The 21,901-nt window shown below is 37.1% G+C and overlaps 1 long non-coding RNA gene across 8 annotated transcripts in view; it reads left to right on the forward strand.

The window, feature by feature from the left end:
* The first annotated feature begins 734 nt into the window (after nt 1-734).
* LOC141380293 (uncharacterized) overlaps nt 735-21,901 on the forward strand; it is a 55,304-nt gene continuing 34,137 nt past the window's right edge. Inside the window, exons 1-7 of one of the 8 annotated variants that reach the window (XR_012398074.1) lie at nt 736-975; nt 10,757-10,859; nt 11,420-11,522; nt 11,650-11,767; nt 11,893-11,947; nt 14,282-14,438; nt 19,398-20,628. This is a non-coding gene — a long non-coding RNA (uncharacterized lncRNA). Of the gene's footprint in view, nt 976-1,332; nt 1,435-10,756; nt 10,860-11,419; nt 11,523-11,649; nt 11,768-11,892; nt 12,697-14,281; nt 14,439-19,397; nt 20,629-21,901 lie in introns of those variants that run through there. The other 7 variants (XR_012398075.1, XR_012398067.1, XR_012398071.1 and 4 more) reach the window with 7 other exon arrangements.

Consider the following 21,901-nt stretch of genomic DNA (forward strand, 5'->3'; position numbering starts at 1 on the left):
TGTATATGTTAATCTTTCTGAATGTAATTTATATGCTTGGCATTTAGGCAACTGTTAATAAATAAAGATTAATGAATAATAATAATAATAATAATAATAATAATAATAATAAATGATAAATAAAATTCTTCACTGCTTCTCCATTGATGATTTAAACGTCGCTACACAAAATTAATGTGTGAAAAATAGCGAGGTATTGTTTAATTTATAATCTTTTTGCAGATAAAGCAGATATACATACTCTGAATAGTTGTAAATATCTGAAAAAATGCTCTAAATTACTTTATTTGAAGTATATAAAAAAGTTACCTATATGAATAAAATCTTTTTAGATGGATGAAAATTTGATAACATCAATTAATTATAGGCTAATAATAAAAACTATTTAAAAACGATCAATGATATTATATATGATATTACATAATATAAATGCATAATATATGCTGACATCAACTTTTTTAAGATTTCAGTTGGTTTATAGACAGATGCAATTTACACTATCACCAGTAGAGGTCAGTCAAATCTATATAATCTCGAAACACGTAGCGGACAATAAGAACAAGAAGGACCTCTGCTTTTGTACAGTTTTTCATCACTAAGCCTACATATAAATATGGACGACACAACTAACTTTATATAAAAACTGGATTGTCGTTGACGTTTTATTTAGACGTTTTATTTAGATTTCAAATGGTCTGAAGACAGGAGCGATTTCCACTATCACCAGTAGAGGTCAGTATAATCTAGATAATCTCGAATCACGTAGCGGACGATAAAAAAGGCCTTTAAAAACACCTGTTTATTGATTTTCATTCAGCCTACAATTAAATACCGCCAGCACACCGAACTTTATATAAAAACTGGAACATTAGACTAAACCGATAGCTTATTTTGATTTGGGAGAGGATAGAAAGCGCCAAAAAAGTGCTGTACAGATCAGTGGCTTTAGCATATTGAAGATTTCAGGCCATGACGGTGAGTTTTACTCTAAGTATCAGCACTAACGTTAACATTTTCTTCTGAAAACATTTGTTTTTTATAAGTTGTGAGCAGGGTGCAAATTACGCGATCAGGGGGTTGACTTTTTGGTAAGTTTTCAGTGAATCAAATTGATCGATTTCTTTAAATGATATCAAATTAATCAATATAAGAGGTATTGAAGTTTTCAGTGTTTTGAGAGATATTTACTGTATCCTGACATACATTGAGCTCTTATTATTTCAAAATATTCAAGCTATGCTTTACTTTTAGGTTATATGTAAATACAAACACAAGAAAAGTGTCCCGTGACCGCTTAGATCTGTCAGATTCAGACTGCTGAATGATTGCACAGACTACGCAGAAGTATGCGGAAGTACTACTTTTAATTTGTCAGTAACCTGGGTCAGGTGCTTTCGGTGAACTTCTTGCCGTGACAAAATCGGTGCGTTTAAGGTCTGTTTTCTTCAAAAATCAGCTATTTCCACTGCCTAAGTGATATCTGATATAAAGTGGGTATCAGGATGTACAAGAAGCACTGCATTAAATTACATTTTTCTTGTCTTTAAAATATGAACATTTATTTTACCCCAGAATATTTAATGGACCTTCTGCGATAGTTTGCTGAACCTGAAAGGCACGTGCTTGTAAACGGCTTTTCATCTCGTTTTATGCTTGAACAACTAAATGAATTCCAAATTCTGTTATCAGTGCTGTAAAAGAAACCGTATAAAATGGAAAAAAGTCACATTGATAGGTTACCGGAAGTTGATCAGTATGGGAAGAAACACTTGCACTGCATATACCCTATTGGCGCCATTATGCAAGAAACCCTATAGTGGGATGGACCATTATAGGGATGATCAAATGTATATTCGTATATCTATTATTTTAAATATTAATACTATTATTTAAGATACAGATAAGGGAAAACTATTTTTCAGTATTAAAGGGCTGACACCCCCCCCCCCCCCCCCATACATCTTGTCTTGATGAGGGAGAGATCAAGTGTTAATTAAGGGGGTCAATCCCCTCCAAACCAAACCCCTCTTTAACTCGTACCCTGGTTTTGAGGCAGAAATTATACTTTTGACCACAAATGCTTAACAAAACATAATTCGCTGTTAAAACCTCTCAGCACAGACTGATATCATATATGATCTTAATGTTCTCGCGCGAGGCCCGTATATTTTTATAACACGGAAAAGATTTCTACTCATGCTTATCATTAGTAGGAAGCTCATATGGCAGACACATTTAGTCTTTTATCAGCATATAGGCCTACTGCATTATTAGGGAAGTCGTGTTTTCCTCAAGCGTATAGCAGTCTAAAGTACTTCCCCCTATTTATAGAGAAATGTCAATGTGTTCTTGAGAATATGGGAGCAGCCTGCCATGTGTTTGATTGAGCATGTGTGACCTGCACATAAGGATACAATACCATTATTATTTATACACCTCAGATCGGACCACCAGACAAGCCGCTCTATTTAAACAAAGGAACAAAGACGTTTTCCCTCCTCAAAACGTCCGAGTATTGAAAAGACCTTTGGCACTTTCTTAGCTCTTTTATGTCTTCAAGTGCTGCTGAAGCCCAATTTGACTTCTTTATTTTGTGCTGTGCATGATGACCGCCCACCTCTGTGTTTATTAGGGACGAGCTTCCTAAGATCAACAATATTGCTTTGGCCTTGACTTCACTGCTGTGCTATTTCATATTCAATGCGAGTTCCTTTGTTTATGTGCATATTTCGGACTCCGAAGTGATTATCACCGCAGGCTGAATTCCTGTACACGTATCACAGGAGTACAGTTTAAGTCGATAATAGTGCTGGTGACATCATTCTGATCAATTGTTAGTCGATGGTGAGTCGTCCAGGCTCAAATTTGTCATCCAGATATTTTGCCCTCGCATTGTTTTGTAGCCTGAATATTTTTGGCAATGTACTTTTGAGTCCTGTTTTATAAAAGGGGAACCTTCCTGTCTGTTAGGATTTCCCCTTGTTTTCTCCAACAAACAGTTTAAGTAAAAGAATCAACAAGGGTGTGACAAATCTGTGGAGTATTTGCTTTCGGGAAAACAGGCCTGAGGTGACCTTTGTGAAAACATAATGTGCAGGTTTTAGTTTGTTTAAAATTTTAGTAGGATCTACACTACCTGACCAAAGTCTTGTCATCGATCCCAGTAGTAAGGGCAACAAATAATAACTTGACTTCTAGTTGATCATTTAGAAAAGTGGCAGAAAGTAGATTTTTCAGATGAATCATCTGTTGAACTTCATCCCAATCATCACAAATACTGCAGGGCCTATTGGATACCCACATGGACCCAAGGTTCTCACAGAAATTTGTTGAGTTTGGCAAAGTAAAAATCATGGTTTGGGGTTACTTTCAGTATGGGGGTATGCAAGAGATCTGCAGAATGGATGGCAACATCAACAGCCTAAGGTATCAAGACATTTGTGCAGCCCATTACATTATAAACCACAGAAGAAGGCTATTCTTCAGCAGGATAGCGCTCCTTCTCAAACTTTAGGCTCCACATCAAAGTTCCTGAAAGCAAAGAAGCTCAAGGTGCTCCAGGATTGGCCAGCCCAGTTACCAGATATGAACATTATTGAGCATGTCTGGGGTAAGATGAAGGAGGAGGCATTGAAAATGAACCCAAAGAATCTTGAGGAACTCCGATAGTCCTGCAAGAATGGTTTCTTTGCCATCCCAGATGACTTTATTACAATAACAATTTATTTTAGAGTCATTAATTAGTCATTGCAGAGATGTATGGATGCAGTCTTCAAGCTCATGGAAGTTATTCGCAATATTAAATATTTTTCCACTCCACCATGACTTTATTTTCTATACTGTACATTAAAGTCAGACCTAACTGTCCTAATTAACTAATTAAAAATCAAGTCATGATCATATTTTATTCTGCTAAAATAAGCATAATCTAGAGGCTTTTGCCTTTCATATAAGCAACTTCTCATACCAAATAATCAACTGGAAATCAAGTTATTATTTGTTGTTCTTAAAACTTGGAAAGGCGACAAGACTTTTGTCTGGTAGTGTATACACGATAAACAGGTGATTAATCATAGCTGTGAAAAGCCATGAGGTTGTTCTGTTTTCCCGTATGTAGTTTATTTTACTTTGGTTGAGCTATGTAATACATCTGCTGTATACTGTAGAAATTATGTAAGTCATTGCTTGGAGTAAATTGCTTGTTAATAATCCAACAGACTTAATGCCAGATAAAATGACATGTTCATATATCTCAAGTGAATACAACAGTGTAATTCAAGTCTATGGTCAGTCAGTGTCTATTATTACTATAAATAGGGCATTGGTGCATTTTACCCACGATTTTGACAATATGGAAATATTTGGTTAATCTTTCAGAGCATGCCTACAATTCTGAGACAATTTTTAAAAGATTTATTCTAGACAAAGACAAGCTATAATCTTATTTTCTCAGTCAGTACATGGACCTTTATATAAGTCTATCAGTTGATGTTGTACGCACCTATTCAAGTCCTTGGTGAAGTTTCACAAACTAATTTTGAGAGGAGCACATGATATGATTGGTCTCTTATCTACAATTATTAGTTTTAATTAGTATAGTTAGATTAATCCAAATTCACTATAAGTTGCCCAGCTAAAATTATTTCCTTATCTTAATTTTCCAAAGAAACCCCCTCTCCACCCCTTCTCCCCCTTTCTTCCTTTAACACTGGGAGCTCTTGAGAACTACCTGATCTCCCTTGAGAACAACCTCCCCTTACATGCTCAGTCGACTAGGCGGGAGCCCTGGGTTCAATTATCTCTGAGCTCAGGGTTCTCTCCCGGGACAGCATACCAAACCTGCTATCATTTGACAAACAATATCTAATTGTGAACTCTTGAATTAGCCTAAATATCTAATTAGCCAATCGCGGGACAGAACCAACATTACGACAGGTAGACGTTGTCATAAGGGTGAAACAGGCTTTCAGAATGATGAAGGAAGGTGATTTATGTGACCTTAATGTGGAAATGCTTGCTAGTGCAAGATGGGCTGGTCTTAGTATTTCAGAAATTGCTGATCCACTCAGATGTTTACGCATAACCATCTGTAGATTAACAGAGAGTGTTCCAAAAAGAGGAAATATCCTGGAACTGGAAGTGCTGGGTGGAAAATGTTTTGTTAATCCAAAGGAGAAACTAGCAAAGGCCAATTTAAACTTCTGCTTTGAGTGCATGGTCAGATGTAGCCTTCTGAGAGATGCATACCCTTCTCTGTACCCTGATGTGGACTCTCACATGCACCTCTCAAAAACACATCACAGCGAAACCGAGCTCAAGAACTGTGATTAGCTGGATTGGTAGCTGAGTGGTCAGGCTGCTGATGGTGGGATCGAGATTTTCCTGGCACACTCTCCACCTCCTAGTACCACTAATTGAGCATCATTTAATTTCCATAGTCCGACTGAGTATTGTGCATCTCTTTTTAACCATATCCATCTTGTGGCTACTTTCAACAGAATACAACAGATCATCTCTAACCGGTTACTTGAACATGACAGAGAGTTCACTAAACTCAAATATCCTCCATATCTAAATCCAATAGAGCAGGGGTGTCAAAACTTGGCCCTGGAGGGCCGGTCTCCTGCATGTTTTAATTACAACTCCAATTAAACACACATGAAACAGCTAATCAAGATTTTTCTATATATACTAAAAACTTCCAGGCAGGTATGTTAAAGGAAGTTGGAAGTAAACTGTGCAGGACATCGGCCCTCCTGGACCGAGTTTGGACACCCCTGCAATAGAGCATCTCTGGGATGTTCTGGAACGGAATATTCCCATCATGGATGCACAGCTGGCAAATCTGTAGCAACTGCTTGATGCTGTCAGGTCAAAATGGACTAAAATCTTTAAAGAAGGATATAAGCACTATGAATCTAGCAAGGCAAAGCTAAAGGGATCAAATTTGAAGTTTTATTGTCCGTTTTATAGTTTAAAAAGTTAGAAAATTAGATACTTTGTAAAACAGCCACATGATTTCATGTAGCCCATCAGTCATGGCTGCAGGATATGTTACGTGCCAAAACTTGGAATTAGTGGTTAGTGCAAGTCCCTAAGCATTAGCAGCAGAGTATTAATGACACTTGCACCACCATAAACACCACCAAATAGGTGATATGGCATAATATACTGTACAGAAGTACCTTTAGTGCAACATTGATTTATTTTGCAGAGCAGAGTCCAAACGAGTCTCTCTGACAGTAAATCCAGCAAGTTTTTCTCCTCCAGACGTTCAAGGGAAGAGTCTTTCGGTCACCTGCACCATGAATCACATGTTGGCGGGAGCCTGCTGCGTCTCTCTGCTGGACTATAATTAGAAACATGCCTCGCGCTGCGCGGAGGAAACAGTTTGGATAACAAAGAAAGGAAAGTGTTTGCATCAGGCAGGCATGTACAGTGATTGCAGCTTGGCATTTCTTCTCGGACGTCTCTCGTTCCCTCATTACCACACACAGGTGAAGGGCAAAGAGTGGAGGTCTCGAGGGGAACACAAACCACTGCTCCTATAGTTGACTAACGATGAATAATCCCTGACTACATCACACAAACAAGACTAGCACACCAAGACACCATTCTTGCATTGTGTAGCAGACGATTGAGAAGCCGTTAATAATGTGTACTGGACGTTTCAAGGGTTTCTAAACATTTATGTTGGCTTGACTGCGTGCTTTACTTAAATATACAAGGCCTGTAATCACAGGTGGGACATGGAAACGGTTCTTAGATAGGATTTTACAGTTTCCCTCAAGATACAGAGATTGCATTGTGACACGCATACAAGCCCACGAATGACTCTCAAGGGTGGATCGGGTTATGAACTGGGTAAAAAACGGCTCCTGTTGACAGGTTTTACGCACAGGCTTTTCCCTGAGCCCTGCTGAACACCAGATGCACTGTACGGACATATTTCATTCATGAGTAACAGAATATCCTGCAGAACAAAATGTCATGGACACCTGCGAACACTGATGTTTGTGTTTAGAGTTGTTCTGGTCAGTCGATGCTGAATGCTTGTCAATGTAACAAAGGATAGAGGGGTTATAAATATCTTCCTAGTTTGTCTTGTACTGTAATATTTTTACTTGTTCCTTATGCTGGAACTATAAGAGCCAATTTTTGGAGTCTGTCTATTTATCCATCCATCATTTTGTGGGTCATTCAGTGGGGGCGACAAACTCTATACTGCCTGGTATGAGCCAAAAGATGTACAGTATTAAAGAAATGTGCTTCAATACACAGTTGATTGCACCACTGTCCTACCTTTGATAATCCCTGTAAACTGTCGTAAGCAAGGGCTACATTTGCTATGGGTTCAAATATAGGAAATATCGAGGAAGTGGTTGTTCAGCGGGTTAAAATGTTTTGTAGATGCCAAATCATAATGGATAGACTGATTTGGCTGATAGAAAGACTACAGTAACAAAAATAACCAGTACGTGAAGGCGCTGTCATCTGACCGACATGTTCCCTACACAATGTTCACTGCTCACTACACTGTGGCCCCTTCACTCAGGAAACCCGCTGTTTACTTTTTAAAAACAAAGATTTGTATTATAATGCAGTGTCTTCTGATTAAATTTAATACGTAAGCGATATTCAACTGCATTTATGAAATTTGCACGAGATCTCGTCAGATCTTGCGCACTTTTATATCTCTTGAATTGATCATGCTTCTTTGAACTGGAATCATCGCAGATTATCATGTGATGTCCAATTGAACAAATCCCTTAAGTGGCAACAGAAACATACAAAATGATCCCGGCGTTGTGAAGACTATGATTGAGAACTGCAGACATAGACAAGAATGGGGTCCAGAAACCCTGGTTTAGGTCATTCATGTGGTTGTGAATTTGACACAAGATACTTAAACATCGCTGAACACCAGAGACCCCTATTTGTGTATTTTCTGGAGAAAGTGGTCTCTTTAGTTAAGGCACCTGCACACAATGTTCAGGAATGATTTAAAGAACGATTGAAAGCTTAAGGCAGGGGTTCTCAACTATGGACTTTGAAGTCCACTTTCCTACAGAGTTTAGCCCCAACTTTGATTAAACACACTATCCTGTAGCTTTCTAGTATTCATGAGGACATTGATTACCTAGTTTAAATCGGAGATTAACACTGCAGGAAGGCAGATCTTAAGGGCCAGAATTGGTTCAAGGCAAGGGTGTCCAAACTTGGTCTTGGAGGACCGGTGTCCTGCAGATTTTAGTTCCAACTTGCCTCAACATACTTGCAAGGATGTTTCTAGGCCACATAGTAAGAGGTTGATCAGCTAGCCCAAGTGTGTCTGATTGGGGTTGGAACTAAACTTTGCAAGATACCACCACTCCAGGACTGAGTTTTGACACCCCTGGTTAAAGGTGTTCTCCTGGCCTCCACATTCAAGTCTTCAAGTTTAATGCATGGTGGCTCCACCTCACAACCTACAGATTTAAAGGATCTGCTACTTTTGCTGGATACCAAACTGTCAGGAGTCTATGCCTTTGTGAGTCGGAACTAGGTTTGGCAGCAAATGGATGATCAATAGCATATTCATAATCAATTTCTTAGAGACACAATGTTTTGGCTCTTCTGCAAGATATTCTTTTCAAAGCTGTTACATTGTTTTACATGTATTGTGATGGACTTAAGTCATAACAAATGGGACTGTTAGAAGATAACAAGTCAGTGTTTTTTCCAGTAATAGTGCTCTGTACACTGATATTTTTACTAACTGAGCACAGCTAGACATCCCCATACAATAGACAATAGACAGTTTTCATTTGGAATTATTGTGTAGCATGCCAAATGTCAGTTAAATAGATTTTTTGGAGTTCATATATTGTCCTGTTTGAATTTTATTCATCACATTTTCACTTGGGAGTCATCTTTTAGGAATCAAACCCACTTTTTTGAGAATCCTTAGCAGTTTTTTCCCCTCCATTTTTCTCTCATTATTTTTCACGGAAGAGTGATCCAACACATAGAAGCATTGCCCTATTAGGACTGGTTTAAATATATTTCATATACTTGCTCCAAATTTAATTCACCCTTATATGGTAAATTAAGATATATAGAAACATCTAGAAGACACAGATATATTATGAGAACCCCAGTTATAAATGTGAATGCATGTACAGGAAAAAAAATGATATACTAAAAATTGCTATGCAATATAATTTATCACTATGACTGATGCCTTAGGGATTACGAACCATTTTTTTCCCTTTATTAATCGAGTTAAATCATTCACAAATTTCAATTGTTTCATATGGTGTTTAAATGACAATAGACTTTTCACTTTTTGCCCAACTGTTTCTTTAAGCTTACAAATAAGCAAATGGGGACCGCAGGTCTGTTCTCAGGGCCAGATAAAGGGATCAAGTTGTTGTATGTCTGAATAGTTCTGGCCCAGGCTTCTGTCCCAGCAGGGGGTTCATAGTGAATACACCCATACTGGCTCAAAAATGTGCACAAACACAGATATACACATCACAATCCCTCTCTTGCAATTATACATAGTTCCTGTAACCCCATTCCCCACTCCTTCAATATTATTCTCATAAGTCTGTAATCTGAATTGAACATGCTTTATGGCGATAGGTTGATTTGTTGTGTTATGTTTGGCGGCTGATTTCAGATAACAGGTCTCTGGGAGTAGGTGATCTGGGTTCCATGCGCAGAAAGGGCCAGTTATAGACCATTACAAGAACTGTATGGGACTGAGGACAAAGCCCAGGGGGATTCCTGCTACACATACCGTTAGCACAATATACAGCCGTGGAACAATTGTTTATTCATAGATGGTCTGTCTGCAGACTCTAACATAAATTATGACACGGATCTATTGTGTGGCCCACTGATTGTGCTGCCAGTAATGTACATTACAACTTCGGCTAAACATGGTTCTCAACAGAGCGGTGAATGTGTGTTCAGGTCTGAATGCACATATTTGTGTGCTGACTGACATTTCTTCATATATCATTTTTTATGAGTGTGCATGTAAGCTTGTTTGTTCTCGTGTATTTGGCCTTTGTGTGTGTTTTTTGTTGTATATATGTGGTTATCTGTATTTTTTTGGCTATTAAAGTGCAACTTTAGAATTTATATTGGTTAACTACAATGACAAAGCAACTGTAGAAGTTTCGAATAAAGTTCAGCACATAGAGTATTTTATCTAGATATTTTTCCCCTTTACACATGTACCAGCTCGATCTCATAAGGAAATGTAACTATTCTACGTATTGTCAGGAAAGTGGATAATTTATAAGATTTCTTTTGTGCATGAACATGTTTTTTTTTTTTTTTTTTTTAAAGATGTGCCCCCAAACTCAAAGACTATAGAATACACAAGACTTGTCACTTGTATAGTTTTGAATGGGAAAAAGTGTAATGGTCAATATGGTGAATGAAGCCCCACCTACTAGGAGCCAATCATCAATCAATCAAAGCTCAGACCAGATGTATACTTTTAGGACAGTTTATGTGGTCAACAAACACACTGGAATCTTAGCGAATACTTGCTTCAAAGACATAAAAAATATATCAACATAAAGCTTGAAATCGGTACTTTTAAATAAACAAACTACACTTGAAAACAAAAGTTTGATTTAGTTTTGTAATTTCTATGAAATAATCGCGAGGTACACTCTGTCCTGTCAAACGCATATCAGATAACAGCAACTGCTCGAATACCCACAAACTTGTAAACAAAGACTCACTGTCGTTTCAGGAGGGGATTCGCCATTCAGATGGAGTTGTGAATTACTTCAGAAGAGCAGCACCAGACGATTATTATTCAGAGGATGATAATGTGTAGAATGGCCATAAATGAGGTTGGTGTCGTGATCTTGTTCCTTTCGAGTGCGCATATGCCAGCGTTTAGAAAACGAAACTTATGACACAGTTTTTGTTTAATTTTATCGGTGATTCTAAATATGTAATGTAATCGTAAGCTTGGGTATCAGTTTTGGAGAATTTATTGTTTCCACATTTAGACAAAAAGCCTGAACATACTGCCCGAGAGGCATTTCAAAGATGTCTGCTGAGTGAATAATCAATAGTTTAATGTGTTACAACCTTTGGTATATTAAATTTCCCTTAGTTTTGTTTTTTTTTAACCAAAAAAGTGAAATTACATTTATTACCAAATGACAAATAGGAAGGACAAAGGAATTTGTGGGACATTAATGTAAGAGCACAAAAATTGTTGTCTTGCAGATTTAGTTTAGATTCAATTAATTAAAAAAAAAAAGATTTTGGGTGAGCTGTGCTTGTATGCATTGCTATTCTTTTATCAATGCACAGTTTACCCTTTTTACCTCTAATATGGCTGCACAATAAAGGCATATTTCACTTAAAAACTATAATTTGCTATTCATTTATTCATTCTCAGGTCAACCATGGTGTTTGTGACTTAAATGTTATTATATGTCAGGATGTGACTCCAGGTGGTGAAGATCATGTTCAGGACTGTTTGCTGAGACTGTGGATTAAAGGTAATAAATGTTATACATCATGTTCAGTTTCTTGAACTGACTGATCATTTCACTTCACAAGATCTTTCAGGAGGAGCCAGTGATTTAAATTTTGTTTTGCTTGTATGTTTTATATTTACTTACATAGATTTGATTTACTTGCATTTTATGACTCATCACATTTCAAGGACAACAGTTTCAGCTAAGAAACCTTATTTGATGCTCTATTGAAGAAAAAAGTCAACTACATCTTAGATGGCCTGAGGGTGAGTAAATAAACAGCAAATCTTTGCGTAAACTAACCTTTTAAAAGCATAAGATACATTAAAATGGTTACATTTTATTCTCAGTTATTTCTAAGTGATAAACAAGTTATATTTTTGGATTGCAGGAGCAAAGAGGGTTAGTATTTTATATGAAGCAGACCAGACTGAAACCAACAACACGTAAGCACCTGCACCAAGCCTACTCTGTTCTCACCAGAAATAACTTCATCCAGCATCTCTCTCATATTCCCAGTGTCGCTCATTCTCATTAGTAGACGTGTGATTCTCCTCTCATTACCCCTGTGTCTGCTCTCTGTCTCTGGTACACGGTGTGTTCCTGTATTTGTGGCTCTTCCTGTCTCCTGCTGTCATTGCTCTGCAGTCGCCAATGCTTCCGGCTAGTCTCTGTTGGCGGCAATGGTCTTGTTAGGGGGTACATACACAAACCAATAGTGCACTACACACCCAATGGCTCATTGTGCTGAAAACCCATGTGGATATACCTCTTTCCCAGTCTCACTGATCTGCTTGTCTCTAGGGGAAAAGAGGACTTTCCCTAGTAAACACTGAGGCAGGTAAACAGCTAAACAGTTTCTTTTTCTCAGACAGCCATTAAATAAGGCCTGAAGTAGACGTGCCTTCAGGACTCAGTCAAGAAATGCAGATCGTTTGAAGTCTGAGATTAAAACCTACATGGAGATGCATTTAAAGACTGCATATTTTTGGGTTTTCTTACTAGTTCAAGTCAAAATTTCTAAATCACTAGTGCATTTTCACTTCAAAATGCATACATTTTGCAATGGTTAAATTTGTCATCCAGTACTCCAGCATCTGTAACCTACAAAAACTGGGTATTTTGAAAATGCTGTAGTTTCTATACACTGATGATCTGTTTTATTATAGACAGATTAAATGCAAGCTTTTGAAAATGGAGATGAGGTATCCACTTTCTGGCTGGTCTCCTGAAATATTGTGTATCTTTCCCCAATTCCCCTCTCTTATGTCCATCATGCAACCAGTATGAAATATGCTCATGCTCAGTGAGCATGACTGGTCATGTATCATTTGTTTTAGGCTGTATATTGTTGACAAAGATTGTCTGGATGAGCAGCGTTTTCATTTAAACATGAGGTTTTAAAATAAAAACGCATTTGTGTACTTGGCACCTAATTTTGCTAAAGTGATGAAAAAAACATCAAACAAGTTTAGACCTGGATATAACTATGATCACTGCATTGTACCTGTTGTCCCCATATGTAGGAGGAAAGACAAATGAAAAGACGTGTGTTACAAACCCCTGATGTTAGTCTAAGGGGTGGTGGGGTTTGAAATTTATTTAATTAAAATATATTTATACGAACAGTAAATGAGTGCAAAAGACAATCAAAGTAATGCCAAAAATATGTGCTTTTATTTACAATTCCCAAAAGTGAACAAAAACAATGAATTAATCCAAAATAAAGAAAAAGTAAGTAAGGCAAAAATATACTATTTACAATATATACAACACTGCGACAAATAAAGATGGGAAAAACAAAAGAGCTGGCAGAAGGGACGCGGGTGGCGCTAAAGAAATGAAAAGAACAAAACCCAAACTAAATCTAACTCCCCAGAAGCATCTAGCAAACTAACTCTCAATTTGCCCTTCATCTGCACTTGAGCTTTGCGCGCTAGCACCAAGAAACTCGGTTTCTTCCACATCCACAACAGGCATTATGAGAACCTTTAATTCAACCAACCAACCTATAATGCACTCTTAATATTTTTCTTAAGAGCTTGTTTCACCACTGTAATTTTGAAATGGTCCGCTATCTGTAATAAATCATCTTTTCTACAGCGGTCGAATTTTTCTACTGTCGGATTATCAATAAATGTCTGTAAATCAAACAATGCCATCCTGTTTATACCAGAAACAATATTGAGAGAATGGTGTGCGTGTGTGTGCGTTCCGCAGATTGGGCCTACTATGGGCCTTTGTAAATTAGCAGGTTGCTTTCGCACTCAAACAAACTATAAATATAAATAATTTTAATTGTTAAAAAATGGGTTGAATAATCTCAGACGAGACCCCCAAAAATGTTACAAACCCCTGATGTTAGTCTAGGGGATGGTGGGGTTTGACATTTATTTAATTAAAATATATTTATACAAACAGTGTTAGTTGAATTTTTTAAGACGTGTGGAAGGCACGATTTAGGCTAATTTACTCCATTGACTTTGAATGTAACTTAGTCACATCAAGAGCACTTAATTTCTGTTTCAATCCAGCATAAGGCTCTGTTTCCACCTGGTATTAACATGCATATATAGTGATCCACATACTAGTGATTAGCTGAGATGAATTACCATTTTCATCTGATCCTAAAGAGATGGTTCACCCAAAAATTAAAACTGTTCTTCAAACTTGTTTATGTTTCCTTTTTTCTGTTAAACACAAAACATATTTTGAAGAATGTTAGAAACATGCAGTCATTGACTTCCATTGTATCTTTTTCCCCCTAATATGGATGTCAGTGGATGCCACGGTGGCACAGTGGGTAGCATGATCGCCTCACAGCAAGAAGGTCGTTGGTTCGAGCCTCGGCTGGGTCAGTTGGCGTTTCTGTGTGGAGTTTGCATGTTCTCCTCGTGGGTTTCCTTTGGGTGCTCCAGTTTCCCCCACAAGTCCAAGGTGAATTGGATAAGCTAAATTGTCCGTAGTCTATTTGTGTGAATGAGTGTGTATGGGTGTTTCCCTGTGAACAGCTGGAAGGGTATCCGCTGAGTAAAACAAATGCTTGATAAGTTGGCGGTTCATTCCGTTGTGGCGACCCCATATTAATAAAGGCACTAAGCTGAAAAGAAAATGAATGAATGCATGTCAGTAATTATGCTGTAAAAAAATGCAGGGTTTCACATGTAACCCTGCCGGTCCTACACTATGGTGGCCGGGAAGTGCAAAACAACATTACAAAGTGTGAAACACTTTTACAAAGTTTGAGACAAATTTACATTTTAAAAAATATTTTTACCTATTACAAGACACAATTACATAGGAAAAACAATTTGACCAAGCACGAAACAAATGTACATTTTAGAAAAAAAGTAACAAGACAAAAAACACTTTTACAAGTCCCGAAACGAATTAACAAATACAGATTCCTTACGGAAAGGGAATGTACCACACACCGTAAGTGACGTGGAATGTACCACACACCGGGAATGACGCGGGAAAAAGTTTTGTTGTTGGTAAGCGCGGTAAATTCGTGCTGTGGAGTACATGGCGTAAACAAAGTTTATGCTAATCGAACATGGACTGCGGTCGAGGGTTGTTTTGCCCGTTTTGTGGCAAACACTTGAGCAGCTTAACATGGTTTTGCTTTACGTATGGTCGGTGTTTGGAGTTTACAAAGGATGCGGACCAGACGGAAACAGCAGACCTACTGCATCGATGTGTTCACTATTTTAAGGGCCACTCGTACACTGATTTTACATGATGTCAAGTCTACACGGTGTAAACATCTGCTTAAGGACTATAAACAGCAAACTGAATGAAGCTGGTGTTACAGTTTAAATGGTGTCTGTGTTAACGGAGGCCCCTTTTCAGATGCAAACTATTCACGTTTGCAGACTGGCAGATTCATCACTTTATCACATATAAACTGTTGGAATATCCAGCTAATTCCATGCGTGTTCAAGAGAAAAGGTCAGGAGAGGTTTTTCTTCAATGCCAAAAATCGTAACAATTTATTAGATACAAATGAATAATTCGATGACAGAGCTCTGGGTTACATTACCCCAATGCAATACAAGAATTAGGTTCGCAACTAACATACATTTCCTGACTTCAGCATATATACACAACCGATCTTAACAGGTGGAGTTTTGGTGTAACGTCACTTGTCAGTCATTGTTCAGTCCTCCATTGGCCACACCTTCGACATACTTGCTCTTTTTCTACGAATTCTCTGCCCAACAACAAAGTATACATCTTTCTGTGTTCTGTGTTCAGTTTTAACACCTCTCTTCAGACAGGAAGTTTCTGCAGAGCTGAATTTAATTTTGGACCAGCATCTATCTACTTCTGCAAAAATGCTAATTAGTATGCACAGCACTCACCCACAACATTAGAAGTTCAGTTAATATATGACCCTTACATGATCAATACAAATAATTGCTTGATTAAAAGAAAAAGAGACAAAAATAATAAAAAGTGGTTCCTATTATCCAATAAAACCAAAATTAATGTAAAGAAATAATTATAATTGACATGTCATCAACAGGATTCAAGCCCAAATTAAAAGGTTCTGAGCGAGTATCAATTGACCTATCTAACTGAGCTACTCGGGTCTACAGATTGAGGTCGGTTTTAATATCTTTATCAGTCAACATATTTCGTGCTTTGATTGTTTCCATGTACTTGCATTTACATGTTTCTACATACTCTTATGCTGATATTTTCTCAGAATAGCTGTAATATGTTTTATCGCAGTTGGTCAAACCATGATTTTTATAGTTGTAGACTATAGTGGTAACCTGTGTCTACAAAGTCACACACGAGCTGATATTTCCGGTGTGCGGTACATTCTGGGTCACTACCGGTGTGTGGTACATTCCCTTTCCGTAAGGAATCTGTAATTGTAAATTTGTTTCGGGACTTTTAAAAGTGTTTTGCGTCTTGTTATTTTTTTCTAAAATGTACATTTGTTTCGTCCTTGGTAAAATTGTTTTTCCTATCTAATTGTGTCTGATGATAGGTAAAAATGTTTTTCAAAATGTAAATTTGTCTCGAACTTTGTAAAAGTGTTTCACACTTTGTATTATTGTTTTGCACTTCCCGGCCACCGTCCTACACCACTCAACCCGCTCCGAGCTGGGATCGAATCAGCGACTGTCCGCATGTGAGTCGGTTCCTCTAAAAATGAGGCTAAAGACTATGGCCTCTAGCGTCTGTCGCTAGAGCACCTTTAGAGGTCAGAGGACTGAGGTTTAACTGCATAGCTCTTTGCTAGCTGGCCTCCTTTACACTCACCCCCCTAAACCTCAGTCCCATCCGGGTCACGGCACCAATGCAACACTGCCAGTCCTACATCACCCAACCCGCTCCGAGCTAGGATCCAAATGATGACTGTCCGCATGGGAATCGGGTGCTCTAACAAGGAGTCAAAAGACCATGGCCTTTAGCGTCTGTCGCTAAAGTACCTTTAGAGGTCAGAGGAGTGAGGTTTACATGCATAGAACCTCGCTAGCTAGCCTCCGTTACACACACAATTAATTTATGTTGTCCAACATAAATTGATTAAGTTAGTTTAACCCTTTCAGGCTCAAATTAAATTTTAGAAACAGGCAAAATCTATGCTTTTAACTGTTGCAAATTAGCAATGCCTGCTTTGACAGGGTTAACAAATTTAAGTAGATGGAACATAAAACAATAAAGTTGTCCCAAATAAAATCTAAGAATTGTGTTATTATGACTCATTTTAAATAAGTAGCTTGAACAAGCAGCAAAAATAATTTGTTGAGTGTGCCACTTTGCAACATTCTTCAAAATATCTTCAACAGAGGAACCCTATAACCCTTAAACTAGGGGTGGGACGATATTTTACATCGATTTCATTGAATTTCTTTAAAGTAAATCACAATTTTATCACAATTGTGCTCTTAGACTGGACATTGAAGTTCCGATATTAGAGTGTTGTCTTCATTTCTGTCATGGAGGAAGAACTCATTTATTACAGAGAACTTTTAATTTTTCCACTAATGGTAAATCCTCTGACTGATTTTTAAAAACATATTAAAAGACAATAATTTGGCCCAGATACTTCAGGCACAAGTGAAGTTTTATTAATAGTTCTACACTTCACTTCACTTCACATTTATAAAACCAAATAGACTGGAACTCCCAGTAACTTTGCTCAAACCCTTAACATCAGGAGCCGAACAGCCCAGATTATCTGCTGTGAGGTCTTTCTGCAGAGTTTATTTGATTTAGACCCCAAGACTTACTTTTTATGTTGGATTTGGCGAATTAGCGTAACATTTACATCATTGACAGCGTTGACAGAATGTTAAAACTCCAAGGTATTTATCCTGGCTCAGTTAAACGTTGCTAAAAAAGACAAAACGGAGTTTCTCACTGAAACGCAGATGCTCTGCAAGGAATGTGATGGGTCATATATAGGAGTATTATTCCAGTAATCATCGCTGTTTTAACTGCTGATTGTGTTTTAAGAGCCACGGCTGGGTTTTGTCTCTCATGGCACTTAAAACTGTCATGAAGCCAATATTGGCTTCATATCTGGATTATTTCACCTTCTGAGCACTAATTTTGTGTCATTTTACCTGCAGTTACGATAAATGATGCTTTTAAACTCGTTTGATCTTTCTAAATGCTTTTGTTCGCAGTTCATTCATATAGATAACTTCACGTTTACCATCTTTCTCGTCTTGTATTGCCCTTTTTTGACCTCTGGTTTCCTTCGTTGTATTTATTCAGCTGCTGCTCGGAGACTTTGAAGCCTTTTAAACAACATCGTTCGCCATTTATTCTCAAAATAAGCCGCGGTTTATTATGTTAACACCTACAAAGTGTTTTTAAGCAAACCCTCTCACTGGCGTACAGCTGGATCTGGTCTGTGCACATGTGCGGATGATGTTCGGGTGCTTCAGGGCGTCTTTATAGCTCTTTAGGATGACCGTCAAGGATTTTTGAGTTTGCATAATGGTGGCCTCAAGGGCGTCTGTGATTTTGGGTGGTGGAAAGGAAAGCAGAGGTCTCCGTCTGCAGAGATACAGACTCCTGAAAATAAACGTTGAAATGATTGTTAATGGAATGGTGCTTCAGGAAAGCCTGGATTATTTTAGAGAGTCACTTTAAGACATGTTTTACATACACATGCGGGAATTATTAGAGGTACATTATTACTCCTTCCTTTATTTTAAAATAAAATATTTAAGTAATATATATAAAAAAAAGGCCAAATGAGGAAAATTTTTGTTTTTTATTGTTTTTGATCAATTAATGTATATTATGAAAAAATATTAATAATCTTATGATTTCCCAGTAGTATTTAGATATGAAATCTCTCATTTCTTGTTTGCTTTTTGTTGTTTGATTTTGTTTTGTGTTTTTCTTGTTTTTCTGTTCATAACTTTGTGATTTATTTATTTTGCTTTGTTTTGTTTCAGTACTTGCTTTATTTTGAATTGTTGTTTGCTTTTGTTTTGTTCATCTTACTGTTTGAGTTTTTATTTTCTGTTGTTTTTGTTTAGCTTCTATTTGTTTTGTGTTGATTTATGTACTTTATTTTGTTTCTTTGTTTTTTTATTCCTTTCTGTTTAAGTGCATGTTTTATTCGCTTTTTGTTGTTTTGTACTGTTTGTTTTGTTTTGTTTGTTTCCTTTTTTTATTTGTCATTTGTTTTGTTTGTTTTCTTTTGGTTTGGTTTTGTGTTTAGTCTCTGTTTTATTTTGTGTTCATTGTTTAGTTTTTGGCTGTTGTTTGCTTTGGTTTCTTTTGTTTACTGTGCCTTTTGTTGTTCACCTTTTTGTTGGTTTATTTCTGTTTTCTTTTGTTTGTTTATTGCTTTTTTGTTTAGTGCATGTTTTATTCACTTTGTTCATTCATTCATTCATTTTCTTTTTGGCTTAGTCCCTTTATTAATTTGGGGTCGCCACAGCGGAATGAACCTCCAACTTATTCAGCATATGTTTTACGCAGCGAATGCCCTTCCAGCTGCAACTTATCACTGGGAAACATCCATACACACTCAATCACGCACATACACTACGGACAATTAGGCTTACCCAATTCACCACATGTCTGTGGGGGGAACCGGAGCACCTGGAGGAAACCCACTCGAACACGGGGAGAACATGCAAACTCCACACAGAAACGCCAACTGACCCAGCTGAGCCTCGAACCAGCAACCTTTTTGCTGTGAGGCGATCATGCTACCCACTGCACCACCGTACAGCCCCTCACTTTTTGTTGTTGTGTATTGTTTGTTTTGTTTGTTAGTTTCCTTTTTTTGTGTTTCATTTGTTTAGTTTGTTTACTTTTGGTTTGGTTTTGTGTGCTTTTCATTTTGTTTTGTTATATGTTTAGTCTGTTTTATTTGGTGTTCATTGTTTATTTTTTTGCTGTTGTTTGGCTTGTAGTTTTTGGCTGTCTGTTTTATTTTTGTTTTGTGTGCCTTTCATTGTTTTTTGTTATATGTTATCATTTATTCATTTGTTTTCTTTTTGGCTTAGTCCCTCTATTAATCAGGGATCGCCACATCAGAATGAACCACCTGTTATATGGTAAGTATCAGTTTTTTTTTTATTTGGTGTTTATTGATTAATTTTAGTTTTTTGTTTGCTTTAGTTCCTTTTGTTTAGTATGCCTGGTGTTTACATTTTGGTTTGTTTGTTTCAGTTTTTTTTGTTTTGTTTGTTCATTGCTTTTTTTTCGGTGCACATTTTATTCGCTTTTTGTTTTGTATAATTTGTTTAGTTTTTTTCTATTTATTTGTGTCATTAGTTTTATTTGTTTGTTTTCTTTTGGTTTTGTTTTTGTTTAATTTTTTGTTTTGTGTGCTTTTCATTGTTTTTGTTATATGTTTAGTCTCTGTTTGTTTTATTTGGTGTTCATTGTTTTTGGCTTTAGTTTATGGTTTCTTTTGTTCAGTGTGCTTTTTGTTGTTTACATTTTCGTTGGTTTGTTTCTGTTTTACTCTGAGGATATTCATTGCATTGCATGTTCATCTGAACAATTAGCATTAAAATTGGACAAGTTTATATTATATAAAACCAAAAAATCAAACAAGTGCATCCCACCCTGACAGACTGACATCCAACTGTTAAAATAATAAACATTTTAGCTGGCCTTCGACAAATCAAACAGGAATCAGAGCCTCCCTTTTTCACCCACAACACAAATGCAAGCAAAATAATCCTCCTAATAATTCTGCAATGTCCAAATGCACTCCACTGTACGGCTGCAACCCGGTTCATTTTAAGGACAAGTTTATAAACTGGGAGCAGCATTGCTTTATTCGATGTAATATACACCATCAATAATGTTTACGCAAACTTTTATCCTGAATATGATTTCGGTCATCCATTCTATTGAGCTCCACAGATAAAGGAGTCTTTGTTGGGCTAGTGTTGTGGTAGTGGGCTGAACAGTTTGTACAGTATATAAAACATATGGACCTGTGAGGAAATTCAAATACGTCCCTTTACAGTGTCAGTCTGAAACCTGAAGGGTGAAGATTTGCATGTAATATGATGTGTAGAAATATTTAAGAACAAAGCAGGCATTGGGAGACTTTAATCAATATCTGATGGTCTAATGAGTTAATTATCTGAAATTGTCTTACAGTGAAAAAATGTAGGGTTCCACAATTTATTCATGTTGTCCCAACAAAAATAGATTAGGTTAATGTGACAAATTTAAGTGGATTGAACTTGAAAATAATTCAGTTGTCCCATAAAATCCCTCAAGGATTGTGTTCCTTCAGCTCATTTTATGCAAGTAGTTTGAACATGAAGCAAATATATATATTTTTGTAAGGATTATTAATAGAAATATTAATTAATAATAATATTGTCTCTCTTTTAAAAAAGTTTTTATTTACTTTTTCTGATTTAAATAGTTTGGTGTTATTATGTTGTGAAGCTAACAATGTGTAAGCATAAAAAATAACCTAGACTGATTATTGATATGTACCCCTGTATACCTTTCTGGACAGCACAAAAGATGTCCCTTGAGGTACTTTTTTTTTGCGTTTTTGTTTTAACGAACCCACCAGAGGCCGCAGTGTATGCTTTTTCAAATCTAAAATTTCTCACGTGAGTGACATTCACGCCTGCTGTTTTCACATAAATCTGTCAGAGGCCACTGTCAACCACTGACTGACTGACCGTCCGACCGACCGATACCCGCACACACCCTCTTTCCTAAACCCAACTGACATTGTTTTCAAAAGCACCAATTGACCCGCCCCTGGCTTCCCTTAACCCATCCGATAGTGTTTTCAAAAGCAATCCAGAAAAAGAAAAGCCCTTACGGCAGCCTGATTTTTACCACTTTTTTTTTTTTTTTGATTTTACTATGTTTCCACCAAATGGTTCCTTTCTGTAACCATTCTTCACCGGACTCGAACCCCG

Source organism: Danio rerio, chromosome 22 (assembly GCF_049306965.1).
Source record: "Danio rerio strain Tuebingen ecotype United States chromosome 22, GRCz12tu, whole genome shotgun sequence".
NCBI lineage: Eukaryota > Metazoa > Chordata > Actinopteri > Cypriniformes > Danionidae > Danio > Danio rerio.